This window comes from Salvelinus sp. IW2-2015, linkage group LG3 (genome assembly GCF_002910315.2).
Source record: "Salvelinus sp. IW2-2015 linkage group LG3, ASM291031v2, whole genome shotgun sequence".
NCBI classification, from domain to species: domain Eukaryota; kingdom Metazoa; phylum Chordata; class Actinopteri; order Salmoniformes; family Salmonidae; genus Salvelinus; species Salvelinus sp. IW2-2015.
In genome coordinates this window covers 29268677-29282482 of record NC_036840.1, presented here as the reverse complement: position 1 = coordinate 29282482, position 13806 = coordinate 29268677, and the positions used below count along the sequence as shown (strand labels likewise).

The window sequence follows — 13806 nt, the reverse complement described above, 5'->3', positions numbered from 1 at the left end:
ATCACATATTTTAGTCTTTACTAAAATATGTGAGATTGACAGGAGTACATAGCAGGATTGGCAGCCTTCACTAACATGTTACTTGTCCTTCACACACCTAAATACACTGAACAAAAATATAAATGCAACATGCAACAATTTCAAAGATTTTACTGAGTTACAGTTCATATAAGGAAATAAGTCAACTGAAATTWATTAATTAGGCCCACAAGACTGGGAATACAGATATGCATCTGTTGGTCACACATAACTTTAAAAAAAGGTTGAAGCGTGGATCAGAAAACCAGTCAGTATCTGGTGTGACCACCATTTGCCTCAAGCAGCACAACATATCTCCTTCGCATAGAGGTGATCAGGCTGTTGATTGTGTCCTTTTGGAATTTTGTTCCACTCCTACTCAATGGCTGTGAGAAGTTGCTGAATATATTGACGGGAACTGGAACACGCTGTCGTACACGTCAATCCAGAGCATCCCAAACATGCTCAATGGGTAACATTTCTAGTGAGTATGCAGGCCATGGAAGAACTAGGACACTTTCAGCTTCCAGGAATTGTTTACAGTTCCTTTGCGACATGGGGCCGTGCATTATCATGTTTAAAGATGAGGTGATTGTGGCGGATGAACGGCACAACAATGGGCTTCAGGCTTTTGTCATGGTATCTCTCTGTACATTCAAATTGCCATAGATAAAATGCAATTGTGTTCGTTGTCCATAGCTTATGCCTGCCCATACCATAACCCCGCCGCCACAATGGGGCACTGTGTTCACATCAGAAAACCGCTCGCCCACARGAAGCCATACACGTGGTCTGCGGTGTGAGGCCGGTTGGACGTACTACCAAATTCTCTAYAATTACGTTGGAGGTGGCTTATGGTAGAGAAATTAACATTTAATTCTCTGGCAACAGCTCTGGTGGACATTCCTGCAGTCAGCATGGCAATGTGCTGTGTGACAAAACTGTACATTTTAGAGTGCATTTTATTGTCCCCAGCAAAAGGTGCACCTGTGTAATGATCATGCTGTTTAATCACTTTCGTGATATGCCACACCTGTCAGGTGGATGGATTATCTTGGAAAAGGAGAAATGCTCACTAACAGGGATGTAAACAAATGTGTGCACAAAATTTGAGGGAAATAAGCTTTTTGTGCGTATGGAACATTTCATTTATTTTATTTCAGCTCATGAAACATGGGACCAACACTTAAATGGTGTGTTTATATTTTTGTTCAGTATACTACACGACACACTTCATACAGTAGACCTTCTTCTTTCCTTTTTTTCTCTCTCTCTCTTCTTCACTCGCACACACACACCACACACACACACACACACACACACACACCACACACACCACACACACTCACACAGCGAGGACGCAACACAGATGAGCACCCACTAATCTAAGCCGTCTGCTCTGCTCCATGACAACGCAAACAACCCTAACGCATGCCCGCAACCAGCGCCTCCCGCGTCCTCAGAAGGCCGTTGTCTTAATTGGGCTGTAATTAGAAACAGCAGGTTGCAGACCTGTTTGGAAACAGGCATCTGTGCCATGGCATATTAGAGGCCTGCGTGCTTTCACCAACTGCTGCTCAGGCAAGCACTGTAGCCTACTGGGATGCTCCGGTTATCCTCAACTGATTCTAGATCAGTTCTCCTTACACCCGTACACCGGTCCTGATCTTCTCATGCATGGGTAAGACAGCCAAGTAGTCCCTGGATCAGTTGATGCGTTGTGTTTACACACTGCTGAGTTGGGCTAGGTGGCATCATTACTTTAAGCAGGCACCTCTTATGCTTGTGTTAGGGACTCCATAGTGTGGTTTCTAATCTATACATTTTGGCAAAGAGGAGCGAGAGGAAAACGTCTGTTCAGTCTTTTTGGATCGATCACATTGATTGGGTTGCTGTTCTCCTTTTGCTTCCCCTCTGGCTAGTTCCTGCCTTTAAACTTTTTGTGATTCCTCGATTTCACTCGCCAGTTTTGTTAAACCTTCCCATCATACTGCTGAAAAGACTAAAATAGTATTCCTGAGGCACTTCAATTTCACTTCCTCTGACAGTGGGACTGCTCTGCTTGCAGTTTGAAAAAATAATTWAAAASGCTACAGTGCCCTACTATCCMCTCAATCACTGATTGGCAATGCTGCCGCTGTTATCTAGAGGCCAGTAGTTCCCCTAAATGGCCAAGATGCAAAACCACCATTACAAATGTACAAGGATTAGTTGGCCGACCTGAATACTAAGTGTTTGGATTTGAATCTTGAGACACACTTTTAAGGTAAGAATATACAGTCAGGATTGTAGGCCTATAGTTTGTGGGGGAGACAGATCTGTTGTCCTTTTGATGGCCCTTTTACTAAGTTTGTCTGTTTTCCACTATTTATATGGTCTATATCCTTTCATGCCCTCATCTAAGTSTAGTAAAAACAAGTGAGTCAGTTGGTAAGTGTAGTAAAAGCTTTGTGGTTATTTTGGAGAATTTTATTTGAAGAACATTTCCCTCAGACTTTAGGGAGAGCAYAGCTATCTTTAATGGTGTTAAATGCTGATAATGTGTTTTGTAGATTATACGGGTACATTTATGGACGTTTATGTTCCGGTTCTCAGTCCACGACACTAAGAAGTTGTATTTCATGACTCAGATGATGAGTCAGATCTCTTGATTTAAAATGGAATGGATGAACATTCCCTAACACAGTTCWCACAGGAAGATTATCATGTGGAGTAAATATAGTGAAGGACAACGATGCTTGTTCTCTCACTGTTCATCCTTGCAATCATCTGGCTGARGGAGGAAACCACAACATCTGGAAAATGTGGGATCAGATGGACACTTGACCCAGTGCTTGAAGATCTGGACTATGCAGATGACCTCCTGTCTTCTTGCAAGTCCTCATCAGGGCATGCAGGCAAAAACTCAAAAGATGGCAGACATCACACAAACGGCAGGCCAACATTCAAAAGACAAAAGCCGTGAGAATGAACACCAAAATCAACACACCAATCAACGTCTACAACACTGCCCTGGAAGAGGTGGACGAGTTCATTTTGGGAGCAAGGTGACCAAAGGTGGCGATTCCATGAGTGATGTGACCACCAGGCTCAGTAAAGGGAATCAGGCCTTTGCCATGTTAAGACCTGTATCGAGAGCCAAGAACATCAGCCTACCACTCAAAATATGCATCTTCAAAAGCAATGTCATCGGCGTTCTCCTATATGGGTCAGAATGTTGGAATATCACAGCTTTATTAACACACACTGGAAACATTTCAAAACAAAGCACTGAAGAATCCTGTGGATGTGCTGGCCAAATAATATAATGACTATGGCTGGGACATGTATAGAGATTACCACCTGATCGCACACCCTGTGATTACCCTATGCGTGACACCAGATGGGAAACGAAAGCCAGGACGCCCAAAAGAGACATGGAAAAGTACAAACGAAAGGAGATGGTGTGGCCTGATCTGCGGAACCCTCAGCAAGAAGGCTTKAGACCTGAAGCAGTGGCGCTCTCTTGTGGACATTTTATGCGCCTCAAAGAGAATTCATTGAGTAATATAGTGAAGAGGTTATCTTGACTCTTGTAGAATGACATGAACAAGCTGAGAGTATACACCGTGGCTGTGACCTTAGGACCTTTTGTCCATATTGACAATATGTTATTTAGCTGAGAGTCTTTCAGTATGGTCTTTCTCTTGTCCTTTGGTCTGGAGTCCAAATGTAAGATTTTTGGTTTCAACCGCTGTGTCTTTGTGAARGGATGATCCACACGTGTATTTCCRARCGTAAAGCATGGAGGAGGAGGTGTTATGATGTGGGGGTYCTTTGCTGGTGACACTGTCTGTGATWTATTTAGAATTCAAGGCACACTTAACCAGCATGGCTACCACAGCATTCTGCAGCGATACGCCATCCCATCTGGTTTGGGCTTAGTGGGACTATCATTTGTTTTTCAAAAGGACAATGACCCAACACACCTCCAGGCTTTGTAAGGGCTATTTTACCAAGAAGAGAGTGATGGAGTGCTGCATCAGATGACCTGGCCTCCATAATCCCCCGACTTCAACCAAATTGAGATGGTTTGGATGAGTCGGACCGCAGAGTGAAGGAAAAGCAGCCAACAGTGCTTAGCATATGTGGAACTCCTTCAAGACTGTGTAAAAGCATTCCAGGTGAAGCTGGTTGAGAGAATGCCAAGAGTGTGCAAAGCTGTCATCAAGGGAAAGGGTGGCTATTTGAAGAATCTCAATTATAAAATATATTTTGATTTGTTTAACACTTTTTTGGTTACTACATGATTCCGTATGTGTTATGACATAGTTTTGATGTATTCACTATTATTCTACAATTTAGGAAATAGTAAAAATAAAGGAAAAACCCTTGAATGAGTAGGTGTTCTAAAACTTTTGACCGGTAGTGTAATACTCCCAGTAATTCACGTGAAAAATATTACTCATTACTGATAAGGGTTAGATGAATGAGGTTCAATTAATCAGCTTTGTTCCGTTGTGGYTARGTCKCAAATGGCACCCTAATCCCTACAATGTTCCTATAGGGAATAGGGTGCCATTTGGGYSGCAAACAATGTCTGACACAGRWGAATGAACAAGGTGAGATACAGAAGAGCKACACGTTGAGTCAGTCAGRTRATTGAGCATGATGAAATGAGACCGCTTTCCATTCCCTGCTTGTACATTGGAAACCGTGATAWCCGCCAGAGCGGAGCTAGATTTTAATGYGTGTTTCTGAAAACGTCTCTGAAGCCTATAGCTRRATCTGCTGTCCAAACATCAGCACTACACCACAGTTGCCCATTACGCTTGTCCCTATAGCCTCTGTAGAGACCTATAAAAGTCGGAGAGGATTATATATGTAATGGCTGTGTTCCACATGAATTACTGTAGTTTACATTGGATGCAACGTTAATCCTGGTAGTTTGCTACATTATTATTATTCAGTAATATTACAGTCTGAATTTGTTTTGAGAATTGTATCTATGAACATGAGTAGAACCCTATTGTGGGTAAAGCTGAAGCACTGAAAATGTGAAACACATTCATGTCAAAATGTCATGGTCTCGGACATGACCTCATAAAAAATGACTGGGACCATAGCGTGCAAATGTTTATTACATGTCCTGAGGCATATGCTACATGTACACATGTACTGTATGCCTCAGGACATAGTCCGTTCCAAAATTATTGGCACCCTTGATAAAAATTTGGAAAAAAAGACTATAAAATAAATAACACAAATACTGAGCTATATTGTATGCTAAAAACAATTGGGAAATTATAGTATTTTATACTAAAACAATTGCTCAGATATTTTGTTTGACAAGTAACACAAATATATCTCAAAGGTCTCAAATCTCAAAWTATTGGCAGCCCTGTTTTCAATACTCTAGRGCTATCCCCTTGCAAAGATAGTGACACTGAACCTTTGAGATTGCAGAACACGTTGTGAGGTATCTTAGACAATTCGTCCATACAAAATCTTTCCAGATCCGTGATATCCTTTGTCTGCTTTTATGGGCTGCCCTCTTCAATTCAAACCCAGGTTTTCAATGGGGTTCAAGTCTGGAGACTGAGATTTTTGTGGTCAATTAACCATTTCTTTGAGGATTTTGATTAGTGCTTGGGAATATTGTCTTGCTGGAAGATCCACTTGCGGCCAAGTGTCAGCCTCCTGGCAGAGGCAACCAGGTTGGCTAAAATGTTGTGGTTCATGAACTTCACAAGGGCCCCAGAACCAGTGGAAGCAAAATAGCTTCATAACATCGAAGATCTACCACCATATTTTTGTCATCTGACCACTTGAAAGGGAACCAGGGCTATGGTCAGATGCCATGAAAATAGTGCTCTTTGGCCTACAGAAGATGAGCGAGGACGTGACACATATGAATCAAATCCTCACTGTCAGTCCGTCCACACTCGGTGGCCAGCAGTAAATTCATCAATCGATATCAACTTGTTCTCACCCCCTGGGAACATGCTTCTACACCAGTTGTATAATTGATTGGATGTGTTAACTCCTACTTGTAGGTGTCACTCAATAGAGGCACATACAGTGCATTCGGAAAGTATTCAGACCCCTTGACTTTTTCCACATTTTGTAACGTTATAGCCTTATTAAAAAAAATTTWWWWWWWWTTATCATCAATCTACACACAATACCCTATAATGACAAAGCAAAAACTGAAGTATCACATTTACATAAGTATTCAGACACTTTACTCAGTACTTTGTTGAAGCACCTTTGGCAGCGATTACAGCCTCGAGTCTTCTTGGGTATGCCGCTACAAGCTTGGCACACCTGTATTTGGTGAGTTTCTCCCATTCTTCTCTGCAGATCCACTCAAGCWSTGTCAGGTTGGATGGGGAACGTCGCTGCTTAGCTGTTTTCAGGTCTCCAGAAATGTTCGATTGGGTTCAAGTCCTGGTTGTCCCACTCAAGGACATTCAGAGACTTGTCCCGAAGCCACTCTTACATTGTCTTGACTGTGTGCTTAGGGTCGTTGTCCTGTTGGAAGGTGAACCTTCGCCCACAGTCTGAGGTCATGATCGCTCTAGAGCAGGCTTTCATCAATGATCTCTCTGTACTTTGCTCCATTCATCTTTCCTTCAGTCCTGACTAGTCTCCRAGTCCCTGCCGCTGAAAAACATCCCCACAGCATGATGCTGCCACCTCCATGCTTCAACGTAGAGATGGTGCCACGTTTCCTCCAGACGTGATGCTTGACATTCAGGCCAAAGAGTTTCATCAGACCGGATAATCTTGTTTCTCATTGTCTGAGAGTCTTTTAGGTGCCTTTTGGAAAGCTCCAAGCYGGCTGTCATGTGCCTTTCACTAAGGAGTGGCTTCCGTCTGGCCACTCTACCATAAAGGCCTGATTGGTGGAGTGCTGCTGAGATGGTTGTCCTTCGGGAAGGTTCTCCCATTTCCACAGAGGAACTGGAGCTGACGATTGGGTTCTTGGTCACCGCCCCGATTGCTCAGTTTGGCTAGTCGGCCAGCTCTAGGAAGAGTCTTGGTGGTTACAAACTTCTTCCATTTAAGAATGGTGGAGGCCACTGTGTTCTTGGGGACCTTCAATGCTGCAGAAATATTTTGGCACCCTTCCCCAGATCTGTCGCCTCGACACAATCCTGTCTCGGAGCTCCACGGACAATTCCTTCGACCTCATGGCTTGGTTTTTGCTCTGACATGCACTGTCAACTGTGGGACACTTATATAGACAGGTGTGTGTGCCTTTCCAAATCATGTCCAATCAATTGAATTTACCACAGGTGGACTCCAATAAAGTTGTAGAAACATCTCAAGGATGATCAATGGAAACAGGATGCACCTGAGCTTCATTTCGAGTCTCATAGCAAAGGGTCTGAATACTTATGTAAATAAGGTATTTTTGTTTTCTATTTTTAATAAATTTGCCAACATTTCTAAAAACCTGTTTTTGCTAAGTCGTTGTGTGGTATTGTGTGTAGATTGATGAGGAAAATGTTTTATTTTATCAATTTTAGTATAAGGCTGTAACGTTTCAAAATATGGAAAAAGTAAAGCGGTCTGAAAACTTTCCAAATGCACTGTATGTACTGAACAAAAATATAAATGCAACATACAACAATTTCAAAGATTTTACTGAGTTACCYTTCATATAAGGAAATCAGTKAATTTAAGTCAATTCATTAGGCCCTAATCTATGGATTTCAGATGGCTGGAAATACGGTTGTTTACAGATACCTTCAAAAAAATCGGCCTCACTCTGGGCCTCAGGATCTCATCATGGTATCTCTGTGCATTCGACTTGCCATCGATAAAATGCAATTGTGTTCGCTGTCCATAGCTTATGCCTGCCCATAWCCCCACTYKCACCATGGGGSACTCTGTTCACAACATTGACATTAGCAAACTGTTCYCCCATACAACGCKATACACGTCGTCTGCAGTTGTMAGGCCGGTTGGATGTACTGCCAAATTCTCTGAAACTATGTTAGAGAAATTAACATTTAATTCTCTGGCAACAGCTCTGGTGGACAGTCTTGCAGTCAGCATGCTAATTGGCACCCTCCCTCAAAACTTGACAGAGTGGCCTTTTATTGTCCCCAGCACAAGGTGCACTTGTTTAATGATCATGCTGTTTAATCAGCTTGTTGATATGCCACAACTGTCAGGTGGATGGATTATCTTGTCAAAAACTGATTTGTGCACACAATTTGAGAGACATAATGTTTTTGTGCGTATGGAAAATGTCTGGGATKTTTTATTTCAGCTCATGAAACATGGGACCATGTTGCGTTTATATTTTTGTTCAGTGAACATGTTAATTGCAAGTAATTAATGCACTGTAGCAGGTTACGGCACAGAGAATAACTCTCCTAATGGCATTTTAAAACAATGCAATGGCTTGCCCTGATATAGTCCCATGAGCAACGTACCTGTATTCATTGAGCAACTGCAACAGTTTGGTTTGATTCACTGCAATGTTTTCGCTCGCGTGCTTTCACACTCACACATGAAGGCTCACTTACACATTCTTTGACTTACTCCCTTATTTTTGTCAGATTGGGGACCCTCCCCCATGCTCCTTACTTCTGTAATGTCCTCACCAACCAAACCCTCGAACAGATTTTTCACAATCCTGTGTAATAGCGATTGTAAGGACATTTGTGTTGAATATGGCAACTTTTTAGTGTAAGTTATGCCCAATAGTAGTAATTTATAGTATCCTAGCTCTTGTATGCTCTTCTGTCAACACTTGACAGTGTATATGTTCCTTACAACAAAGACTGCACTTACACTGCCGGTCKAAAGTTTTAGAACACTACTCATTCAAGGATTTTTCTTTATTTTTACTTTTTTCTACATTGTTGAATTACAGTGAAGACATCAAAACTATGAAATAACACATATCGAATCATGTAGTAACCAAAAAAAGTGTTAAACAAATCAAAATATATTTTATTCTTCAAATAGCCACACTTTGCCTTGATGACAGCTTTGCACACTCGTGGCATTCTCTTAACCAGCTTCATGAGGTAGTCATCTGGAATACATTTCAATTAACAGGTGTGCCTTGTTAAAAGTTTATTTGTGAAATTTCTTTCCTTCTTAATGCATTTGAGCRAATCAGTTGTGTTGTGACATGTATGGGTGGTATACAGAAGATAGACCTATTTGGCAAAAGACCAAGTCCATATTATGGCAAGAAAAGCTCCAGTAAGCAAAGAGAAATGACAGTCCATCATTACTTTAAGACATGAAGGTCAGTCAATATGGAACATTTCAAGAGCTTTGAAAGTTTCTTCAAGTGCAGCCGCAAAAACCATCAAGCGCTATTTACATTTACATTTAAGTCATTTAGCAGACGCTCTTATCCAGAGCGACTTACAAATTGGAAAGTTCATACATATTCATCCTGGTCCCCCCGTGGGGAATGAACCCACAACCCTGGCGTTGCAAGCGCCATGCTCTACCAACTGAGCCACACGGGACCGTGTGGCTCCCGTATGATGAAACTGGCTCTCATGAGGACCGCCACAGGAATGGAAGATCCAGAGTTACCTCTGCTGCAGAGGATACATTCATTAGAGTTACCAGCCTCGGAAATTGCAGCCCAAATAAATGCTTCAGAGTTCAAGTAACAAACACATCTCAACATCAACTTTTCAGAGGAGACTGTGTTAATCAGGTCTTCATGGTCAAATTGCTGCAAAGAAACCACTACTAAAGGATACCAATAAGAAGAGAAACACGAGGAATGTACATTAGACCGTGGAAATTTGTCCTTMGGTCTGCAGTCCAAATTGGAGATTTTTGGTTTCAACCGCTGTGTCTTTGTGAACGGATGATCTCCGCATGTGTATTTCCTATTGTAAATCATGGAGGAGGAGGTGTTATGATGTGGGGMMYCTTTGCTGGTYACACAGTCTGTGATATATTTAGAATTCAAGGCACACTTAACCAGCATGGCTACCKCAGCATTCTGCAGCGATACGCCATCCCATCTGGTTTGGGCTTAGTGGGACTATCATTTGTTTTTCAACAGGACAATGACCCAGCACACCTCCAGGCTGTGTAAGGGCTATTTTACCAAGAAGGAGAGTGATGGAGTGCTGCATCAGATGACCTGGCCTCCATAATCCCCCGACTTCAACCAAATTGAGATGGTTTGGGATGAGTCGGACCGCAGAGTGAAGGAAAAGCAGCCAACAAGTGCTTAGCATATGTGGGAACTCCTTCAAGACTGTTCGAAAAGCATTCCAGGTGAAGCTGGTTGAGAGAATGCCAAGAGTGTGCAAGGCTGACATCAAGGCAAAGGGTGGCTATTTGAAGAAACTCAGATATAAAATATATTTTGATTTGTTTAACACTTTTTTTGGTTACTACATGATTCCATATGTGTTATGTTATAGTTTGATGTACTCACTACTTATTCTACAATGTAGAAAATAGTAAAAATAAAGAAAAACCCTTGAATGAGTAGGTGTTCTAAAACTTTTGACCGGTGGTGTAGTACTCTCAGTAATTCACGTGAAAAATATTACTCATTACTGATAAGCGTTAGATGAATGAGGTTCAATTAATCAGCTTTGTTCCGTTGTGGGTATGTCCCAAATGGCACCCTAATCCATACAAAGTGCACTACTTTTGACCAGAGCCCTATGGGTCCTGGCCAAAAGTAGTGCACTATATAGGGAATATGTTGCCATTTGGGGCGCAAACAATGTCTGACACAGTAGAATGAACAAGGTGAGATACAGAAGAGCCACACGTTGAGTCAGTAAGCTCATTGAGCATGATGAAATGAGACTGCTTTCCATTCCCCGCTTGTACATTGGAAACTGTGATAACCGCCAGAGCGGAGCTAGATTTTAATGGGTGTTTCTGAAAACGTCTCTGCAAATCAAATACGTGTGGCGCCCACTGACTGGGTCGTCTGTGCAATGAACTCAACTTCAACACAGCACCTTGCTTTATTCTGACATACTATTGAATCAAATCGAATCAAAACACCTCTAAGGAAAAAATCACGTTGTTTCTGTGTTCTCTTTCCTTTATCGAAATCTGTTCGATTTAGTTTCCTCTAATAAATCATGATAAATCACACTGCTATCAAAAAATGTGTAGGAAAAAGATGCAAGGAGAGMGATTTTCCCACAATGAGTAAATTGAGTTCGAACCTGAAATGAAACACTTTGAAGTTTGTGGAAATATGAAAGGAATGTAGGAGAATATAACACAATAGATCTGATAAAAGATAATACAAAGAAAAAAACAAGCGTTCTTTTGTATTGTTTTTGTACCATCATCTTTGAAATGCAAGAGAAAGGCCATAATGTATTATTCCAGCCCAGCTGCAATTTAGATTTTGGCCACTAGATCTTAGCAGTGTATGTGCAAATATTTTGACTGATTCAATGAACCATTGCATTTCTGTTCAAAATGTTGTCTCAAGACTGCCCAACTTTGCCTAATTGGTTTATTAATAACGTTTCATGTTCAAAACTGTGCACTCTCATCAAACAATAGCATGGTATTATTTCACTGTAATAGCTACTGTAAATTGGACAGTGCAGTTAGATTAAAAAGATTTTAAGCTTTCTGCCAATATCAGATATGTCTATGTCCTGGGAAATGTTCTTGTTACTTACAACCTCATGCTAATCGCATTAGCCTACGTTAGCTCAACCGTCCCATGGATGGGACACCGATCCCGAAGAAAAAAAACAACACAAGAAATTKATTTGACTTATGAGCACAGTGTGATAAATAATCAAGAATCGTTATCCTCTGGCAATTTAGGTAAAGACAGCAGCTTGTGACAGCATGCCATTTCAGAGGTTTGCCAGTTAAAACAAGGGGCATGATTCTGACATGGTATATCTGCACACAGACGAAGTAAGCCTTACTGCAGATGAAATGACGATGGTTAGATTGATCTAGCGAAGCATCTAATCTTTTTTATTAATAGAAGGCATTACGGTGTCAAAAGAATGACTTTGCTCTTGGAATGATCCTCGCCGGGATACTGTAGATTAAGAGCAGATGCAATGGAAATACAATTTTACATTACTAGTCAGAGGCTACAGTCGTAAAGCACTCACAGCTTTTTAAGCGCACAGGCTCAGTGGATAGCAGGGTGCTTGAGGTGTTGCCAGAGCTAATGCACCTAAAGAGGTAGCTGCAGACAGCAGTCAAGATAGGATGAGGTTGCCCCTAGACACACTAATCTAAGGTCAGTTTTGTTTTTAACCCCTGATGATTAGGTTAAGGATTTTGGGGAAGGTAATCTGATTCCAGATCTGTGCCAACAGGCCACGGTGACGAGCTTTGAAATGGGATGTACCATTTAAAGTCTTGTTGGCTCAATACTTCTCTGCCACTGGGATGATGGGTCGCTTCTCATCCTGCATGTATTATTCTACATTCTCCTGCAGTTTGGGATTATAGCGCACCTAGCAGTTATTAAAAGCAATGCATTTCACTATTTAGGAACTGTCTGTGGTTCCCGGGCAGTTAGGAACTGTTTATAGTCCTCAGCAGTTAAGAGCTGTCTGTGAAGCTGTTTACAATAAGTTATTAGAAGTGCTTTTTCTTAGTTTCTTTTGGGCTGATTTTTTGTCACTTCATTTATTGTATATTGATCAGACGTTGAACCAAGCCTAATCCATTTGCAATGCAAACATTCCAGAATTTAATTGAAGATAAACCTTTAAATCCAAGGGCTTAAGAAAGATATTGTTCAGCAAATTACATTCTCTTTCCCACTGCACCCAACGGTCTGAAAAGCACCACTGGAGGCAGAGAAAATACATTTTAAAGTGACAGCAGCCTTATGAAGTAGCCCTATTCCCTACCACAACAAAGCTATCTATTTCTTTGAGCTGGCCAGAGTGGTTCTGGCTGTAATTTAGTTTTCAAGCCCCTGTAGCTCGGACTCTGACTACTTGAGAGAAACCCAATTACAATGTAGATCCAGGGCAGCGAATGACACAAAGGACCTCTGGCCTTAAGGATGGCCACACTGCCAGGTAGATTTCTATGTTAGGCCTCTCCATCCTGKTCTAAATCCTTGCTCATGCCATGCTGGGAGTTGTTTTCATCATCCCCGGCCCCACATACTTGCTTCTACCTCAGACTCGTATCTGTCGGAGGCCCCAGAACAGTGATGTTGACACCGAAGAGGAAGGAAGCTGAATAATGGAGTGGGAAAATTGGTACTTGACTGTGGGCGGTTGTGTGGTGAATTGGACCACCGACGTTCTTTGAAAAGACTGCCAAGGGTTCTGAGGGTGTGGCAGGGAGAAGTTTTTTTAAATTTTGTTGTGTGAAAGAGAACAGGCGTCGAGAGTGCCAGGGATATTTTTAAGGTACGAGACCATGTCAGTCAAAAAGGGGACAGCATTCTGTCGACTTTCAGAATTGCGAGGTCCTTCGTCTTCTCTGACCATCCATAAAGGCTTTTGTGTCCACCGCAAATAGACAGGCAAAGGGTCTCCTTTAAAACTTGTAATCACATTTCGAGGGGTTGTGTGGGTAGGTTTAGAAAAGGCTTGGGTGTGGCAGAGGGAGTCTTTGGAATTGTTTGCCTTTTAAAACACGTCTCTCTTCCTGTACAACCTGTTGATGCTAGATGTTCTATGCTCTCTGCATATCAATCATATTTCTTACCGTCTTTTGTGCGTTTTTGATTACGTGTTTCCCATTGATGTTCCCTTGTATTATGACTGTTGTGATTGCAATTACAGGACTCAACAACTGTGATTGATTAAATGAAATTCAATTTACATAATT

General features: G+C 41.7%; 1 protein-coding gene across 2 annotated transcripts in view; it reads left to right on the top strand.

Moving 5' to 3' along the window:
• Positions 1-13806, top strand: part of LOC111954260 (Kv channel-interacting protein 4-like) — a 251059-nt gene that overhangs the window by 134105 nt on the left and 103148 nt on the right. The gene's annotated exons all lie outside the window — the stretch shown is intronic.